This window comes from Empidonax traillii, unplaced genomic scaffold, assembly GCF_003031625.1.
Source record: "Empidonax traillii isolate 1590-97213 ecotype Southwest subspecies unplaced genomic scaffold, ASM303162v1 scaffold471:size1368335, whole genome shotgun sequence".
In the NCBI taxonomy this organism is placed as follows: Eukaryota; Metazoa; Chordata; class Aves; order Passeriformes; family Tyrannidae; genus Empidonax; species Empidonax traillii.
The window spans coordinates 517,391-524,037 of record NW_020955664.1 but is presented as its reverse complement, the minus strand read 5'-3'; the positions used below and the strand labels follow the sequence as shown (position 1 = coordinate 524,037).

Here is a 6,647-nt window from a genome sequence, read left to right as displayed (position 1 = left end):
AAGGCCTATAAATAGGAAGCTGGGATCTCCCTTGGTGCCAAAGCTTGACACAGGTTTCTCTTTTGTGTCTTCCTCACTCAAGGTTTCATAATGTCAGTCACTTCCCAACAGATTTGCTTTATATCAGTGAACTAATTAATGCTGTGCTGGGTTTGAATGCCTCTGTCAGCCCACGTCTCAGAAACTGTGTATTCCTGAGCCATTCCCCCACTTCTGTGACTGAATTGAGCTGTGTTCATCATGCTCCCTATTCTTTTTTTTTCAAACTCTTTGGTGGCATAGCTTTTCTTCCCTGACAGCCAAGAAGAGCATTTGTAGGCAGATATTATCTGTGGTAGGAAGGACCAAGATGGGGAATGCCCTTCCCTACCTTTGATGGCAAGGAGCTTGAGGCAGAGGGTACAAGCTCAATTTCTCTCTTCTCTTTTTTCCAGTTGGTAAGAGACTGCCCCCATCACTCACCACTGACAGCTTCACCAAAACTAATCAAGGAGAGGGGTAGTCTGACCAAGCATTACACATGTGCCAAATCCCAATGAAGTTAACTCAGTGCATTGACAAACTCTCATGCAATTACAGCTCTGAAAAATGTTTCAGGATATGCTTTTCATAGAATCATTGACTCATAGAGTAATTTAGGTTGGAAAAGGCCTTTAATATCATCGAGTTCAACCATAAATCTAACACTGCCAAGTCCACCACTAAACCATTTCCCTAAGCACCATATCTACATGTCTTTTAAATACCTCCAGTGGTGGCGACTCCATCACTTCTCTGGGCAGACTGTTCCAAAGCTTGATGACCCTAATTGCACTCTAAACCTCCCCAGGTGCAATTTCAATTACTTGACAGGAAGAATAAAAAAATGAAAAGAAAACATTCACAGAGACCAGGAAGGTCTGCAAGACAACAGACAAAAGTGCCCATTCATAACTAAGAGTCTTAGTGTGTAACAAAGTCCAAAACTGATTTTCTCAGACTGCAGTCACTCATTTTCTAAGTCATATTGCAGCACCAAAGGACCAGGAATAAAGCTCCCTCCCAGGATTTCCAAGGTCAGAGGGTGCCAGAGAGTCAACCATGCAGAGAGCCACAAACAAGGCAGTAACCATATCACCCACCTCCTCACCACAATGGATACTAGAGACTGCCTCAGAGGCTACCAACCAACCAACCAAACCCACACCAGACGAGGTGTTTGCCTTTTCCAAAATAACCCATGATGAAGACAGTCACCTCAGAAACTAGAAGTCTATCCTGAGTCAATTAGTCTAATCACCCAGTTCAGTGTAAATTAGGAAAAATCTCCTTAGTTATCATGTCAAAGCTGTTCTGCTTTACATAATGTAATTAAATATTACTGAGACACAAGGCAAGTAAGAAAGTACATTTCTTTAGTAAAGTGTTTAGAGTGCTTCTTGGACCAGGGTAATACTTATACTCTACTCTCCCTCCAACTAGAACATAAATCCTACTACTCCCTCATTGTTGCTTCAGGCTTGAGAGCATATTTGGGCTGGATGTCATCTTAAGTTCCCGTCTCATAATGATTTCAGTCCCAATACTGATTCATCCCAGTTGTGGAAGGACTAATGCATTTTTTGGTCATACCTGGAGATGCAAAATGCTCATCACCAGACAAATGGACTGCCATCATTTCCACCAGTTGCTTCTATTGCCTTCTTTTCTGCAGGTTGACTTTGGTCAGGTGCCCTGGCTGCCTGCAGCCACCCAGCACACATTCATGAAGTGAAATGAACTTTCATGGCCTAGCACTTTACTGATAAAACAAACTTGCTAGGCATTTTAAATATGCAGTGTTTGTCAACTCCTTTGGTATTTTGTTGTGAACACCAGGTGCAATTCTTGCTAAATCTAATTCAGATTTGCAAGGACCAAAATGAAATATATGTGATTTAGCTAAAACAATGAAATCATCCTTGAGCAATAGCCTTGGAACTAAGAAACAATCTATTACAGACAGAATGTTTTTATTATAAATTTGCATAAGTGTCTAATTGGCATATTTTCCAAGTACGTTTCCTCATTTTCTCTAAATAAGTCATAATAGTTGGTTAGTACTACCTAATTTAGGTGTCTAAATTAACAACAATTTTTCTTGTTTGAGTTCCGGGGGATTATTTGTGACTTAGAACTAATTTCCAGACTGACTGACCCTCAATCCTATGATGGAGGGAATGGATGGATATAATTACAATATGGGTATTAGACAGACTGCCCATTTAAAGTCCCTAGCTCATCTGTCAAAACTGCTGCTCCCAGGGCAAGAAGAGTTAGTAGAATCAACTTTTTGCTTCCTTTTTTTGCTAGAACTTTATTAATTGCACTCTTCCTTTTCATCTAACTTTGTCAAGCATACCTCATCACATGAGTCTTACGCGCTATTTTGAAAACTAAAGCTGTGGTTTATGTCTTCATCCTGAGAAGTCTAGTTGTGCGTAGTGGTTTTGGTTGAGATAGGGTTAACTTTCTTTGTAGCTTTTATAGTGACATGATTTGGATTTGTGATTAAAACATTAATAGCACAGGGATATTTTAGTTATTACCAAACACTTCTCTCTCCCTACCCAACCCCACCAGTGAGGGGACTGGGGGTGCACAAGGAACTGGGAGGGGACACAGCCAGGACAGCTCACTGCAACCGACCCAAGGGATCTTCCATACCATAGGACACCATGCTCAGTAATAAAAGCTGTGGGAAAGAAGGAAAAAGGGAGGATGTTCAGAGTAATGGCATCTGTCTTTCCAAGTAACTATTACGTGTGCCAAAGCCCTGCTTTCCTGGAAGTCACTGAACATCTTCCTGACAATGGGAAATAGTAAATGAATTCCTTATTTTGCTTTGCTTGCACGCACAGATTTTGCTCTGTCTCAATCCATAAGTCTTTATGTTCACCCACAAGTTTTTGAACTTTCACACTTCCAGTTTGCTCCCCCATCCCACTGGCGGGTGGGGTGAGCAAAAAGCTATATGGTGTTTCATGAACTACTGGTCTTAACCGCAGTGATACAGTATTCATGGAAGTTACACGAGGATCATGTTTTATACATATTTTTCTTCACATGCTTTGGTGTGAAATGGTACTATCCTGTTTTAATATGAGCTGCAGCTTTTGATGATTATGTTGAAAATTATACAATAGCCACTGGCCACAGACGTCAATATACTGAATGTTTTCTGAAGCTTTGGATTGCTTATGGATCAAGATCCTGTTCTGTGCCCTAGTCAAGCTCAAATTCTACTCTATGAGAGCTTACAAATGATGTTACGGAGCAGCTTGGGCAGTCACCTTAAGAGCACAGCTTCTCTTCCTCACCAACCACGAAAATGGAGGACAATTACATTCCTAATTCAGGAGACACTATTTGCTGGGATAAGCCGAGGAAGTAATTTTAAGGTAAGTTTCTTCCTCTTCTGTCTGTACTGTACCTCATACTTTTGGATGTCCAGGTATAAATGGTTATAACAACTGTTTTCATAGGGCTGAAAATTAAAGTAATTCCCAAACTAAGAGCTATGCGTTGTTAGGAGTAAAACAGAGTGGGGATAAATTTTACAGAGCTATATTGCATTTTCTAATGGAATTAAATTATCCTGGAAACTTAGTAGAGCTGTACCAACAGTCATTCCATTACCTGCCTGAGTGTAAAATTCTATAAGATATAAGGCCCTAAACTCTCAGTGTGTCATTCCTCATATTTCAGAGGTGAAGTCATTGTGTCAGGCTGCCCTAGGTGCTACACAAGAAAGTCACTCCATGCACTCTAAATGAGAGAAAAATTCCATCCACTTTTTTCACTCTCAAGATAAATGTACAGTAAAGCCACCTTGATCTGCTTTGTATCACATAACATTTCCTTTCAGCTTGTTTCCCTTGTGTGTAATCTATTTGGCTAAGGCGTATTTTCCAAACAGTATCCATCTCAACCTGAAGATGGCACATCATACAGAGTACAAGGCTCCCTGGACAGTTTGTTTTGGTGCTTAATTGCTGTCACTGTTAAAAATGTGAGCCTTAATTTGAACATAAATATGTCTGCCTGCATCTGGCACAGGAACTGGCTCTCATTTAATGTTTATCTCCTAGACAGAAACATCCTTTTATACAAGGCATTTCCCCCATTCATGTACTTATACAGTGAAGTCACTCTTCCATCTTTTTTTTGATGCATGGAACGGGCTGAATTCTTTCAGTGTCTCACCACAAGACATCTTCTATGCTTTTGCACCATTTAAAAGACTGCAAATATCCCTTCCTGTGACCAACAGGAAGGGTCGTGAATCCTTTGGCTGGATGGCATGGGCAAACAGTGGCTTTGTAATTACTGAAAAAAAACTAGCCTAAAATATGCATTTCTCTTATTTCTCCTTCTTTTTAGTTCAAGCCAGTCTTAAGACTTGAACTCCAAAGGATGCTATTTTTCTTAACACAGAGGCAAAGGCAGTAGTTGCCAAGCAACAAGAGCCATAGGAATTTTATTTTTCTGAAATTTTCTTCCTCCTACTCAGACTTTTTCCAATTTGGAAGCTTATAAGTACAGTGGATTTGCATGGAAAAGCAGCACCTAACATCCTTTGAATCAAAGCAATGATCAAAGGCTTAAAGGCTGTATCACTAGAGAGTTCAGAAGCATCTGAAATTTAATGCAGTCAGATTTGGCTTGGTGGCAGTCAGAATATTCTAAATTTTTAATGCTGTTTTACCCATCTCAACATTAGCCAAAAAATAAGACTGAATTCTTGGGACCTTTTTTATTCCTACAAAGAAACCACAGTGCTAAAGTAGTCGTACCACTACAGCATTTGTACGTATACCTAAAAATGGAAAAGTACAGTTAATGTCATTTCAAAGATTTCACAAAAACTACAAAACAATGACATGCTTGAACTCTGTGATTTTCAGGGTTCTTAATTTTTTCTAGATCACCGCTCAAGTTTTGCATCACACTTTATACATCAACTGTGCAAATGGAAACATTTCTGCTCTTTTGGACTTTTGCTCATGACCACCTACATCCTGCTCCAGGTCAGGTAGAGACCCAGGAATATGCTGTCATCTCCACACCCTGACTTCTGGAGAAAAGAGAGATCTCAACAGAGAGATCACAGTGGATCCACAGGGTAACCTGATCAGGTCTGCAGGCTGAATCCATAGGGGATCAATATGCTAAAACAAACTGTGGTTAGTGACAGGTGCAGGCTCAGTTCAGGAAGAAAATGAAGTCGCTTTTTGAGTTTCTCTTTTGAACTTACCCATTTCAGTGACATTTCTGTGAGACTATGCAAGTCTCCTTACCTTCATGTCCATTTTATATATCTAGACTATCACTTGTGCTGGTAAATTAAACAGTGCAAAGCAATTTATCAAGGCACTGGTATTCAATTATTTATCCTATTAAACACTTATGTTTTTTTCCCACAGAGAATTTTGCCAAAGAGGCTCAGATCCAAAATTGACATAAACACAGGTCAGAAACTATTACCAGTAGTCAGTTTGGATGCCTAGTTTGGAGAGTATGAGTATCTTAACAAGATGAATACAGACCATTTCAACTGAATTGCCAGTTGGACTCAGACCCGGGAAATATTCCCAAGAAAACTTAATTTACTAGTATACTGAAATCTATGTTTTAGCCATATCACTGTGCATAGCTGATACAAATGAACCTTCCTTTAATATATGTCTGTGGTGTTTAGATAGTGTTGTGGTTTAGGAATGATATTCTCCAATTTAATGCACTCACTGAAACCATGTGCTGCTCACTTACTTCCCCACCCCTATCCCTACTCCTCTCCTGTAGCGTGCTGAGAGGAATTAGAGGCACAAAATGTAAGGCTCACAGATTGAGATGTGAACAACTTACTGGAAACAGCAACAAGATAAGAAAATGAACAGTAACAGCAACAATACTAATGACAGAGGGTACAAGAAGGAGACAAATGATTCACGTGGAATCAACAATACCTGACTGCTCCTGTATAGCACCAATGGGATGGGATGCCTTCTCCCTGGAAGAGACTCCCTTCCCCCTACCCTTGGAAATGACACAAGGTGGTACAGAATAACCTCAGGGTCCTAGTCATGTCCCCTCCTGGCTACTGCAGAAATTAATTCTGTCCATTAACTGTGTCCTGGCTGGAATGAGGCAAAATGGTTAAGAACACACCAGATTCGACTCCTACACTCTCACGCAGTCCTCAGTCCCAAGGGTGTCAGCACGTTTTGCTCCCTCCAATGTGTTATGATCCGGTTTTTAAAACTATTAGAAATGCCTCTGCCCAAATAAAGGTGCAAATGAGACCAGATGCCAAAGTCAATAGTATGGGTTTTATTTAGTGGTAGATGGGAGACAAAGAGAGAGAGATAAAAAGAAATAGAAAAAAGGAGGAGAGAGGGAAGAAAGAAGGTGACAGGGTGAGATTAAAATAGAGGATGTATTAATAATGGCCAGTCTCTTCGCGAACGAAGAACCGGGGAAGGTCTTTCCACCTTCCAGCCTGCGCATTGGATTTTTTAGGTGAGACACAGTGTGCGCGGAACTGAGCCCACCCTTTAATCCTGAGGTTCATCTGCCGGGGCCAAGCACGCTTGGACGGTGGCAGTGAGGTCCTCAGGACGTAGATG

The 6,647-nt window shown here is 40.6% G+C and overlaps 1 long non-coding RNA gene across 1 annotated transcript in view; it reads left to right on the top strand.

The window, feature by feature from the left end:
* Nucleotides 1-6,264: 6,264 nt before the first annotated feature.
* Nucleotides 6,265-6,647, top strand: part of LOC114063509 — an 18,239-nt gene continuing 17,856 nt past the window's right edge. Inside the window, exon 1 of the long non-coding RNA XR_003572567.1 lies at nt 6,265-6,358. This is a non-coding gene — a long non-coding RNA (uncharacterized LOC114063509). The remainder of the gene's footprint in view (nt 6,359-6,647) is intronic.